At 34.9% G+C, this 13,546-nt stretch overlaps 1 protein-coding gene across 9 annotated transcripts in view; it reads right to left on the bottom strand.

Moving 5' to 3' along the window:
- The window catches only part of LRRC4C (leucine rich repeat containing 4C), a 1,396,296-nt gene that overhangs the window by 874,043 nt on the left and 508,707 nt on the right, over positions 1–13,546 (bottom strand). The gene's annotated exons all lie outside the window — the stretch shown is intronic.

Genomic DNA, 13,546 nt, shown 5'->3' with positions numbered 1-13,546 from the left:
TTATGTCATATTTAGCAGCCAAGGGAAAGATGATATGAATTGGCAGTCTAGGTAAAATTCGAAGTAAAATAGATATTTAGAGTAGAAAGTGGCAATAGTTGCTCTCTATCTAGCTCCTCTGTGAAATATTTAGGAGACAATGATCAGAGTATAAAGAAGACAAGAAGACTTGAATTCAATTCTTGCCTCAGACACTATTGTGCTACAAGGCAAACCAATAAACATGTCAGCTTTGGATCCTTTAACTGTAAAATGGATATAATCATAAACCCTACCTCATAAAGGTGAGAGTATCAAATGAGGACATATTTTGAAAAATGCTTAGCACAATGTCTAGTGCATGATAGACAATGAACAGATGCTTATTTTCCCCATTCTCACAAAAGAAAGCTCTGTGGGGCATATTCCCATTAAGCAACAGCCTGGAAATTGGATGAGAAGACCCTGGATTGTAAAAGAATCTGTTCTTTATGTTGGTTCAGAAATAGAACTTCCTAACCTAGCTCTTGACTACTTGCCCAGACTTATTAAACTAATCCTCATTCATGTATCCTACAATCCAGGTGAGCCGAACTTACTGTGGCATCTCACATATCTCTTGGCACTTAGCACACTGCCTGGAATATTACAGTAACAATATGTTGTTGATCGATGGATTGATTGATGATATGGCTCTGATTCCATGAGGTTTGTCTTCCCCAACAGCACCACCGATATCAAGAATCCAAAATTCCTACATTTGTCCCAAAGCCCCCGATAAGCCTTTTGTCAGCACAGCCTGGAATATGATCAATTATACTGCATATTTCTTGGAGACATCCTATGTTAAACGTAAACTCTAATTGCCCCAGTGTTCTGTAGCTTGTTGTGTCAATTATGCATGCTACCTTCTGTCCACTATGAATTATTAGCTATGTTTGCCAACTTTGATCTCGTTTTTATCCTTGTGATTTTCTCTAGCCATTAAACACATGTAATATAAAAACATTATTAAGGAAAAGAGAGAAAGCATCAGTTGCTGCTAAACTTTCCCTCAAGACAGAAGCGCCTTGCTAATGGGGAGGAATGGAATCATGCATCATTGATTACATGTCCAAGATGTCAGAGTGGCTGCCAATGGACCACAGAACAACTCTGATGCACATACAGAAAATAATAGCCTTCCAATATTGCTGGTTGTTAAAATCTCTGACATGGTATGGGTTATGCCAATGCTGAAGAAATATATCATATGGAAAACAATGCTAACAACAGCTGTAGCAGAAATAATAACCGGAGGTTTATTAATATCACCTAGGAACAATAAAAATGGAGCCTGCTTAATGCATGTGGGAATTAGAGCAGTAGTGGCAAACTAAATATATTGAGGGGTCACAAATCTGCACAAAAAGTTCACTGTGGGTTGAATGTTGTCTCAGTTTTAAAATGTATTATTATTTATTTTTCTTTGTAATTTTATTTAAATCATTCAATATATTCCAATTATATTTTAATTCATTTTGGACTACTCTTTGGAGTGTTGTGGGTAGGTGGGATGTGGTCCACAGCCTATGAGTTTGAACTGTTAGAATTAGATCAACTGCCCTTTCCAAAAGGGGATAAAGAACACAACAAGCAAAATTCAGAAACAAAAGCAACTAAAAGGGTGATTGATTGAAATATTCCCCTGAGTCCTACCCCCTGAGCATAACATAATGTAAAATCCCTAAACAAGAGGCACAGTAACTACACCAATGTAAATTAAAAGAAAACAAACCCTCACAACACAAATTGAAACTTTATTCTGAGAAATTAATGACTAAGTTGAGCCCCAAAGGAGAGAATTAAGAATACATCTCCTTTCCTTCTTTGCAGAGGTAGGGGTATTATGTATGTGAATCATACCACATAATATCAAACTTTGTTTACATTATTACTAAGATAATAGTTTTAAAACAAAACAAAATTTAAAAAAAGAAGACATGAAACCACACAAAGCACCTCCACTAGCTCATTTCCTTAGTTAGTTTGGCTACACAGTTTTGGTTGTGGTGGTGGTTGCTGTTGTTTAATCTTTTTTTATCTTTTTTTTTTTTTGAGGTACAACCCTTAGGGGAAGGGAGCAGGCAGGAATATATTGGGAAACTAAGGTGATATAACAACAAATTCTTGATGTAGCTGGTCATTTTTTGAAAATGAGAATTCATTTATTTATTTATTTTTATGTATATATTTTTATTTTTAAGAGTTTATTTAATTAATTAATTTAGACTATGTTTTCGTGGCTCTTTCCCTCCCCTCCTTCCTTCCCCCTCCCATAGCCAATGAGTAATTCCACTGGGTTTTACATGTGTCATTGATCAAGATCTATTTCCATGCACTAGAGTGATCGTCTAGAGTCTACATCCCCAATCATATCCCCATTGACCCATGTGATCAAGCAGTTGTGAAAACATGAATTTAAATCTGAGCAAAGTGCTTGCTTTTCACTTTTGCCTTTGTGTCCTCAACGACTGGTGTAGGGCTTTGATCCTACCAGCTTTTTAATAAAACATACTGGACTGGACTGATGACCTTAACTCTAAAGGGATTCTTAACCATTTTTAGCTTTATCTTACCTATTCGTGATTGGTGTATTCATAGGCATCTTGGACATACTCTAGAATGGAATATCGAGCTTTCTTTGCTTCCTTCACCAAAAATATCATAGTCTCTAGGATCTATGGGGATTTTAGAATGAGTCAAAATTGAATCCATATGGTTGCTAGGATTTGACTATATCCTTATGGTGCTTGATTTTGACAAATTGGTGCAAAGTGGTAACTCTGGATGGTAGTTATACATTAGGTCCAACTCTTCAAGCTTTGACATATCCATTTAGTTTAATGTATATGTAACCATAGAGCTATTCTTTTAAAAACCCCAACCTAGTGGTGGCAAAGAATTGGATATTGAAAATTTTTCCATCAATTGGGGAATGGCTGAACAATTTGTGATATGTTATTGTAATGGAATATTATAGCGCCATGAGAAATAATGAATAGGATGATCACAAAAAAACCTGGAAAGACTTATCATTAGAGGTTGAAAGTGAAGTGAGTAGAACCAGGAGAATTTTGTATGTATTAACATCAATAAAGTATAATGATCAACTGTGAATTACTAATTTTTTTTTATAATCAATGCAACGATCCAGCAAAACTCCAAGGAACTCAGGATGAAAAAGATTATCCACCATAAAAAGAGGTGTTATAAATATTTTTGTACAAGTGGGTTTTCCCCTATCTTTGATCTCCTTGGAATAGAGACTTAATAGTGGTATTTCTCGGTCAAATGGCATGCACAGGTTTATGGCCCTTTGGTATTGTTACAAATTGTTCTTCATTAAGGTACTATCAATTCACAGCTCTATCAACAATGTATTAGTGTCCCATTTTTTCCTTATCCTCTTCAATATTTGTCATTTTTCATTTTTGTTATATTAGCTATTATAACAGGTGTGGGGGATGTCAGAGTTGTTTTAGTGTGCATTTCTCTAACTAATAGTGGTTTGGAGCATTTTTCATATGATTAAAGATAGTTTTATTTTCTTCATTTGAGAATTGCCTGATGCTATATTTTGAGAATATGTTGACTTATAAATTTGATTCATTTCTCTACATAATTGACCCTTCCTTGCCATATAGTCAATGGGCATGTTTGTATATCTCAGTCTTTTGGATACAATTAGATAAAAATATAAATTTCTACTTATGATTCTGCCTAAAAGTGCTTATTACATATGTAATATGTACAATAATAATAATAATAATTGGGCAATTAATCGAAAAACATTTATGAAGCATTTACTATGTGTCCAGTTTAAATGGAATAAAAATGTCAAGAATAAAACAGTTCCTACCTTCAGGGAACTCAGGTTCCACCCAGCAGACTGACTAACATGACAAAAAAGGAAAACAATAACTGTTAGGGGGATGCAGAAAATTTGGGTCCCTAATAAACTGTGGTGGAGATGTGAAGTGATAAAGCCATTGTAGAGAGTAATCTGGAAACATACCCCTTAAAGGCTATAAGACTATACATACTCTTTGACCTAGCAATATCACTACTATGTCTGAATATCAAAGAAATTAAAGAAGGGGAAAGAACCTACTTATACAAAAATATTTACTGAAACTCTTCTTTGTGGGGGTAAAGAACTAGAAACTACAGGAATGTCCATCATTTGGTATATGACTGAACAAGATGTAACATATTCTTGTAATGGGATACTATTGTGCCATAAGAAATAATGAATGGGACAATAAAAAAAAAACTGGAAAGACTTATATGAAGTGATTAAAGGTGAAATGAGCAGAACCAGGAGAACTATATACACTGTAACAACAATAATGTATTATGATCAACTGTGAATGACTTAACTATTCAAGGCAAGGATCCAGGATAACATCAAGGGACTCATGATGAGAAAGAATATCCACTGCCATATGCAAAGCCTATACAAGTTTCCCTCACATTGAATTACAGTTGACAAAAGCCCATTTTATTTTCCCTTAAAAATAAACTAACATAAATCTAGGCAGTGACCACAAAGACCTTAAAAAAGACAAATTCATACACACACAAAAAAAAGATAAGCTAGCAGAGATGAGATGAATTGATCAGATCAAGGGGAAATTTCCTGGAATGATTAGTGGACTTGCTCCCTCTATCTCAGTTCCTTTCCTTTGCAGACATTTGTGGACAATCCATCTCTCTATCCTAAGCACCTTTTTTTTCACTTAATAATATATGTTATTTCCCTCATTCTATTAGAATATGTAATAAAAGGACTGAAGAATCTAAGAGTAATCAATAAATAGAACTGAAGATCATCTTTAAGATCTTATTTAAATTGAAAGTCAAGAAATTGTGGTTCCAGGATGTCTATAATTTGCTCAGGGACACAATACTAATTTTTAATTATCCATGTAAAACCTTAGTTAATTACTTTAATCATTCATTTGTTCATTTTTCTATTTATATAACTCTGCATCTATGTATCTCTCCCTATCTATTTTTGTCCCCATTCACACCACTGTGTCCTAAAACTAGACATTGGAGTTAGCATCACATTATGGGAAAAGAACTGAATTTTGAATACACAAGTTCTTAATTCACATCCCACCATATATATGTACTATCTGTGAACTTTGGGCAATTCTCTTGGTCTCAGTTTTCTCATCTGAAATATAAAAGGGCTGTTCTATATAATCTTATTGAATACTTCAATTTGAAATCATTGATTATGTAGTCACCTAAAGATCTTCCCTCTCAAAGATATCAAAGAATCACAGTTTTTCTTCTTAAATTAAGAATATTGTTGTGGAATTCTGTTTATTCCCTAAAATATGTCAAAAATTAAGAAAAAATGCTTGGATGAACATAAACATATTTTTTGAAAAGCCTTTTTTAATGTTGACAAAGTAATTTATTTTTATGGATTATATAATATATAATTTTAATATTTGCTCTCTGACATTTTGCAATCCATGTTCTCTCCCTCTGTTTGATCCCCCACACCCTTCTCAATAAGGTAGGTAATATGACACAAGTTATATATATGTATGTATATACATATATATAATCATGTAATACATATTTCCTTGCTCATCCCAAAATAAGACACATATTGTGAAACAAGATACATATTACTTATACTACCAAAAAAATCATGAAAGAAATGCAGTGAAAAATGGTTTGCTTCACTTTTCAGGCAGAAGGCATCAGTTCCTTCTGTGGTGGTAAATAGCTTTTTTCATCATTAATTCCCTTGGAGTTGTTTTGGATCCTTGCATTGCTGATAATTGTTAAGCCATTCACAGCTGATCATGGTACTTTATGGCTATTACTCTGTACAGTGCTCTGCTTCTGCTCATTTCTCTTTGTATCATTTCATGTGAGTTTTTCAAGGTATTTTGTGTACATGTGTGTGTGATTGTCCCATTCACATTTCTTATGGTACAGTAATATTCCATTACAATCCTACACCACAACTTATTCATTCATTTCCCAGTTGACAGACATCCTTTCAATTTCTGATTCTTTGCCACCATAATAGATCTACGTACACTAGGTCCTTCCCCCCATTTTTTATCTCTTTGGGATAAAGACTTAGTATTGATATTGCTGGGTCAAATGGTATGCACAGGTTTATGATCCTTTGGGCATGGTTTCAAATTGTTCTACATGATGGCTATATCTACTCAAAGAGCTGCCAAAATATATTAGTGTCCCAATATTTCAGTATCCTCTTCAAAATTTATCATTTTCCTTTTCTGGCATATTATCCAGTCTGATAGGTATGAGGTAGTACTTCAGAGTTCTTTGAATTTGCATTTCTCTAATTAATAGTGATTTGGAGCATTTTTCATATGATTAAAGACAGTTTAAATTTCTTCATCTGAAAACTGCCTGTTCATATCTTTTGATTACTTATCAATAGAGTGAGAGAATTAATATACAAAATGGTGGACTTATGTCAAAGGAGTAGTAGTAAGCATACAAAGTTCTATTCTCCAAGTAGGTGCCTAGTCTTCCAAAAATGCCAAGTCACCCTGAGCTAGAATAAGAGAATGTCCCACTTGCTGTGTAAAGAATAAAATATGGTTGGATGATTGTGTTGGGTTAGAACTTCACGCCAAGACTGTGAACCCATGGTCAGCAGCCAATGGTGAACTGGGAGAATGGTGGGGTGAAGGGTATTGTGTTAGTGTCCATATAAGAAATTGCTTATCTGTAGTCCAGTTGCACTGCCCTATTTAGGCGGTGCCCTTTCTCATGAGAGAGATTAAACTTGCTTCTGCTCACCTAGGTAGTCTCTGTTGTCTTTAAGTCATATCGTCTCATACAAAAGGAAAATGAGAGAGCATGAGAGACAGACAGACAGAATTAGAACTGGATTTAGAGTCAAAACTCAAGTGTTCAAAATCCAGCCTACTTCCTTACTACCTAGTTACTTTTAAGAAAGTTATTTAGTTCTTCTGGGCTTCAATAGTCTTATTTCTAAAATGAGACGATTGAACTAGATGGCTTTCAAGGTCCTTTCCAGCAATGATTCTGTCCTTTTATACTCCAGGTAACATCAGTTCCTTCCCTATTATCCAGAATGCTAAAGGGGTTCAGAGGACCCGATGCATATACACTTCTTCTTAAGGAGGGAATAAATCATTTTCCACTCATTGCCAACATTACAGCTCCATTCTTAAACCTACTAAGGGGATGGAGGAGGTGTGAAAGGAAATTCAAACCCACCCACTGGACAATTTTAAAGTGGTGACTAATGAGGCTCTGCATAAAGGAAGTATCTGGGTTTTCCAAAAACTATACATCCATTTTCTTTTTTTGGAGGAGGAGGAGATAGAAGGGGAAATAGAAACAAGGGAGCAGATGGGAAAAGATAATTCAATAAAGGTAATGGATACCGGGCACTCACCCAGCTAAGAAATTCTGAAATTGGTAGACAAGCCTCTTTTGAGTCAAGAAGACCTAGGTTTTGGTCCTTTTCCCACCACATGATGACTATGTGACCCTGGGAGAATCACTAGATCTTTCAGTATAACGGAAAACTCTTAAAGACTTTGAAGTGGAGCCTAGCCACAGATATGCTTTCTGACCATCAGCGATGTTCACATCTACATTTCTCAAACTTTTGGGTCTCAGATTCTCTTTATACTTAACAATTACTTAACATATACCCCAAAGAACTTTTTTTGGGGAGAGGGGTTACACCCATTGATTTTTACTGTATCAGAAATTAAAATGCTTTATTCTTAGAAAAATAGCTTTGACTTATGGAACCATGGAAAAAAGGTTGTGAAGGAGTTAGTCTACCAGTGGAGGATGTACTCTTAGCAACTATAGCATTTGTTCTTGAAATACTAAAGTCCTGGAATTATCATTTGCTTTTAGACTATAAAGGTAAAATCATAGATTTAGAATTGGAAGGGGTACAATTTCAGTCCATTTTATCCAAGCTCATCATTTTACTATTGGGGAAAATGAGACCCTTGAGGCATCAAATCATATATATAGCAAGTGGCAGAGGAAAAATTCAAACTCATTTCTCTTATTCAAAATACATTGCAATTTCCAACTTGACACATTGTATTATTAAGATAAAACAAATAACAATAAGTAAGGATTAAGCATTTATTCTCCCTTTTCCCTTTTCTACCTGCTATTTTGGAGGTGGGGAGTAGTTTGATATGTGCCCCAATTACATACCACCATGGAAAAGCATTCCTGTCCCTCTCTCCCTCCTCTCTTTCTATCAGTCTCTTTCTCCCCATTCCCCTTCTCTCTCCACTCCTGTCTATTTCTTGTTCTGCTTTTTTTGCCTCTCTCTGCTTTTCAGTCTGCCTATTGTTTTTCTTTCTCTTCCTTTCTCTATCTGCTTTTGCTCTTCATCATCATCATCATCACTTCTTTTTTCCTTCACTCTTTCTTTTCATCTAACTCCCTTCCCTTCTTTTAAGATTGAATAGTTCACCTTTGGCATACAAATGCAGGCCTTTTTTTTTTCTTTTGTTTTTTATAGAAAAAAGGGGGAAAAAACATCAGTGGCTTTGAAAGTCTTTTGTAGAGGGAGGAGGAAGGATTATTTTTACCTGTATTAACAATAACATACAGGTGATTAATCACTGGAGAGAAGAAATAATTCCATCAGGTCATTTGCATATGAAACATCTCTCTGAAAAGATTGGGAGTTAAGGGGGAAGGCAACAAATTGACTCAGTAGCCACAATCCTAGTGCATAAAAAAAGGATATTTTAAAACAAAACAGTTCCCCCCCAGCTTGTTTTTGTTGGTTTGCAGTGATTGGCTGCAATGAAAAGTTTATCTTGCTCTGTGAAGTCTCAAAGCACACTACACCTGCCTGGCCTCTTGTTTTAAGCAGCTCTAGTCCTTAGGGTTCGCTCCAGCAATGAAGTCATTTCTTACAGAGGGCATTCCTGACCTGAGAGATCTCAGCAGAAGAGAGAAAATGTCATTCAAGTTTTCCCCCCAGGATTTTATTTCGAAGATAGCTCCTCTGAAGCATTCTTTATGGAAAGGAAAAGGGAAACTCTGAAATGCAGCAATCCATGGCCATAGAATGGTCAAAAAAGGAAACAAAAACAAGGAACCAGAATCTATGTAAGAATTCAAAAATGCTCATGTTGGACAAACTCAGGAGATGTTGGGAATGTCAGAGGGGAGGTCATAAAGCAATAAATAAATTGTTCTTGTGGCAGTTTTTTTTAAGCTAATAGAGACAGAATTAGTTGATTACAGAGCTAGAATTCAAAATAAAATACCCTGGCATCCTTAGCATTGAAAAAGTAGGAATATCTATGAATGTCTATGAGTGAGCAGGTATATATGTATGATAGAGACAGAGAAGTAAAAAGAGAGAGAAGTGAGGGAGAGAGAAGAAAAAATATCATGGTAAGTGGAGGCAGTGGCCAAGGTAAGGTTATTAGATCACTAAGAAAAGTCAATCAAAAATATTAATTTTTATGAGCTACACATAGTGATAGTCAGATGGTGGAGATAACATGCTGAGAACTAAGGACAATTAAGATAGTTTTGGGCAGATGAATGCAGATGGATTGGAATAGGTACAAATTTGAGGCATAGAGATCAAACAAATGGCTATTGGCATTGTATAAAAGTCAAGTCATGAAATTCTGAAACAGGGTATTAGGTTCAGTCCTGGTGTCTGGTATGACCGTGGTATCCTTGACAACAGGAAAGTTAAGGAGAGAGGAAGACCAGGAAAGGAAGATAAATAGTTTAATTTTTTACAAGTTGACTTTAAGATGCCTATAAGACATCCAATTAAAGAAGTCTTAAATGTGAAGATGTCAGTCTGTAGGACAGGAGAGAAGTTAAAACTAGATAAAAAGACTCAGTGGGGCATTAGGAAGTGGTGCGTAGCTAAGAGAAATAATATAGAGGGACAAGAGTAGAGGGCACAGAATATTCTTGAGGGAACCATTACTGATGAGTGATTATGATCTGGATAAAAGTCTAGTAAAGATTGAAATGGATCAGTCAGGGAGAAGGACAACCAGGAGAGAGCAGTGCCACAAAAATAAAAAAGAGAAGAGATTCTGAAGGAGAAGATAGTGATCAACAGTATGAAAAGATGTAGAGAAGTTAAGAAGGATAAGGTCTAAGAAGAGACCTTTATGTTTAGAAATTGAGATATAATCTATAATTTTGTAGAGACTAATTTAAATTGAATTAAATTGATATAGAAAGAAACGAGATTGCAGACTAACAAAGAGAGAAAAGGAAGTACAGGGAGTAGTTTGCAATGGTCTCGGGGAGTAAAGCTTCAAAAGAGAGAAGAAATATAAGATGATACCTCACAAGGATAAGCTGATCAAATTAAAATATATTTTTTTAGGATGGAGAGACAAAAGCAAATTTTTAAGTGATGGAGAAGCATATAGTATATGTGAGGAAATAGTTGTAAGAGAATGGTGATGAGAAAGTGGCCATCTTCTGGAGATGTAAGCATGCAATGGGATCATTTGAACATATAGAGCATATTACCCTTACACGAAGAAACAAAAAACAACTTTTCTTGTGAGAAAGGAGTAAAAGAAAAGATATTGAAAGAAGAAATCTGAGTGATGTATGATGAGGAGGGAAGCTCTCAGTAAATAGTCTCATTTTATTCAATGAATACAAGACTCTCAAGTGAGAGAATGGGAAGAGGAAGAGCATGGGAGGTTTGAGGAGATCTCAAAATGATTAAAAAAAACTTTGGTAGCAATAGTGAAAAAGGCATAAAAGGATTATCTTGCTTTAGTGAGGGACCAGTTATAAATGGATCTGCAGTAGCTTCAGTAAACACTTTTATGGTTTTCTCTAGCTTCATTGTTCAGAAAGAATAGAAACACAAGCAGCAGGTGATTAGAGTAATTGAATGCTGAAACTTGGTAGGACAAGATCTCTGATGGGATAAGAGAGCAAAGGAATTGCAAGAAAAGAGTGTAGAGTTGAATTGGTTCACCAAGTGGTCAGGATGATAAATTGAGGAGAGTATAGCCAGTGTAGGGGTGATAACTAGGAAGGACTTTCATTGGTCTGTATAATTGAAAATCTGTTACCCTAAAAAAACTACATTTCCCTGGATCCCACTGACTTCCTCTTTATATACTTCCTATAGACAGAGGAAAAAATTCAGTGGGAAATCCTGTTCTGGTCTCTTTGGCTTCCTGTCAATAAGCATCATGTTGGTAAGTGAGGGTTTGAACTGGTTAATTAGCCATGGGCATGTGGTTTTTATTTTGTATAACTTTTATTCCTTTATTTCTAATGATCATTAATAAATCTCCTGAAATATAATATTTTTATTATTGAATCTAATTTTAATTTTTATAGGTCAAAGAATATAAACAGGCATATTTAGGAAGAGAAATTTAAAAAATATTTCTAATCTACTGGTTAGAGAAATTAAAAAAAAGTAATCAAATCTTAGGTACCACCTCCTATTTATCAGATTGACTAACAAAACAAAAGTAAAATGACAAAAGTTAGAAGGGATATGGAAAGATTGGGACACTATTGAATGATGGAGTTATGAACTTATTAAACCATTCTGGAGAACAATGTGGAGCTCTGCTTTAAGACTATAACTCTGTACATATCTTTTGACTCAGCTACTACTTCCAGTTCAATATCCCAAAGATATCAAAAAAAAAGTATATATAAGTATGTGTGCATAAATGTGTGTATATATATATGTAAACATATACATATATAAGTATATCTCATTTTGGCAAAGAATTATAAATTTAAAAAATACTCATCAATTGAGGAATGACTATGATAGTAAAGGAATAATATGGTGATATGACATGATGAAGAGCATGATATCAGAAAAACCTGGAAAACTTTTATGAACTGATAATATGACATGAGCAGAACTAGAGCAATATACATAGCAAAGGAAAGAAATTAGCCAACAAGGGACTAGAGTTTGTCACAAAGATGGAAAATAAAGTTTGGGTTTTCATTGCTGGAAAGTGTGAGCAAGAAGTTGTGTTATCAGAAGGAAATCAGGTCTCAGTGAATACAAGATGAAGAGAACAAGAAAATATCTTGTTGAAGAACACAGTTTTTCTACTAGAACTAACACTGAAAACACTTGATTTTTACTTTCACATATGGAAAAGTCTTTGCATATAAAAAAGAATAGTCAGGTAAACATCCTGCTCAAAAGGGGACATAAAAATGAATGGAAACATACTCTCAGACAAAAATCATTAAGTTCAATGACCATCACCATCACTGCCAGTGCTACTATACCCTTGCAAGGAAGATAAGGCAATTACTTTTATGGTGATAGGCCCCATTTCACAGTAAGGGATATTTATATTTAGAGTATCTAAATCAATTTGCCTGGAATCACCCAACCAGAAAATACCAAAGCCTTCTCATTATAATTTCAAGGTATTACCAGGGATACTGATACTCCTCCTACCCATTCACACTTCCACCTGATTAGAAGATAACTATTAGTAGAATCTCATACAGCTACAAAGGAAATAACTGAGAGCTTTGCAGTGTGGTTGGTCCATTGATTAGGACAGAATCTGAAAATTAAAAAATAGTATTTGTTCATTTTAAACCTTTAAACTTCTTAAAATGGGTGGGGGGAGATTGGGGCACTAAGTCTTTAGTAAAAATGACAACAGAAAATGAAGGACTCATTTGCCTGAGATGAAATGCATAAATAATAGAAGTGACTAGAAGGAAAAGAAACCCAAAACAAAATAAACAAACCAAAACAATATGAAACGAAACAAAAAACCCAAACTATGAATAGATGTTCTTTCTATTCTAGCAGTTGTTTTGCAACTTCAGTCTCTGTTGTCAACTCAATACTTAAAGATCAGCACATGATTCTTTTCTTTATGTTCAATAACAGTGAAGACCAGCTGTCAGGATACAGATTCCCCAAACAACATTCTCCACCATGCACCACTTCCCTTCTACCATGCAGACCCTTTCTGGGGCCATGAACTTGATACCCAGTATATTGGAACTTTCTTGTAGCAGAATCAAACAAACCATGAAGATCCCTATGGCTACTCACTTCACTTTATATCTAAAAATTTCTTAACTATTTTGGTATTCTATTACTATTAAAGCCAGAAAAAAGTGATATTATAAAGATGTGCCCCCCATTCTACTTATATGTCCTCATGCCATCGATATAATATGGTCTTATGGAAAGAACTTTTGGAGTGAAGAGGTCTATGTTCACGTCTCAACTCTGACATTTTTGGGGTTTGTGACCTTGAGAAGTAAACTAATCTCTTTTTTTATTGAAAAAAAAGAGAATTGGACTAGATAGTTCTCTGCCCAAGTCCAAATTCTATATTATTATGAACCTTGCTTTAAACCACTCCTGTCTCTTGTATATCAAACAACTTTTAAAAGACTTTTATTACAAAGTTTCTTATCAACTGGTCCTTGATTTTGTCCTCAGTTTCTGGCCTATCTTCATGTAGCTTGGACAATAGCT

This window comes from Monodelphis domestica, chromosome 6 (assembly GCF_027887165.1).
Source record: "Monodelphis domestica isolate mMonDom1 chromosome 6, mMonDom1.pri, whole genome shotgun sequence".
Taxonomy (NCBI): Eukaryota; Metazoa; Chordata; class Mammalia; order Didelphimorphia; family Didelphidae; genus Monodelphis; species Monodelphis domestica.
The sequence above is the reverse complement of the archived record's forward strand: the minus strand, read 5'-3'. Positions and strand labels throughout refer to the sequence as shown.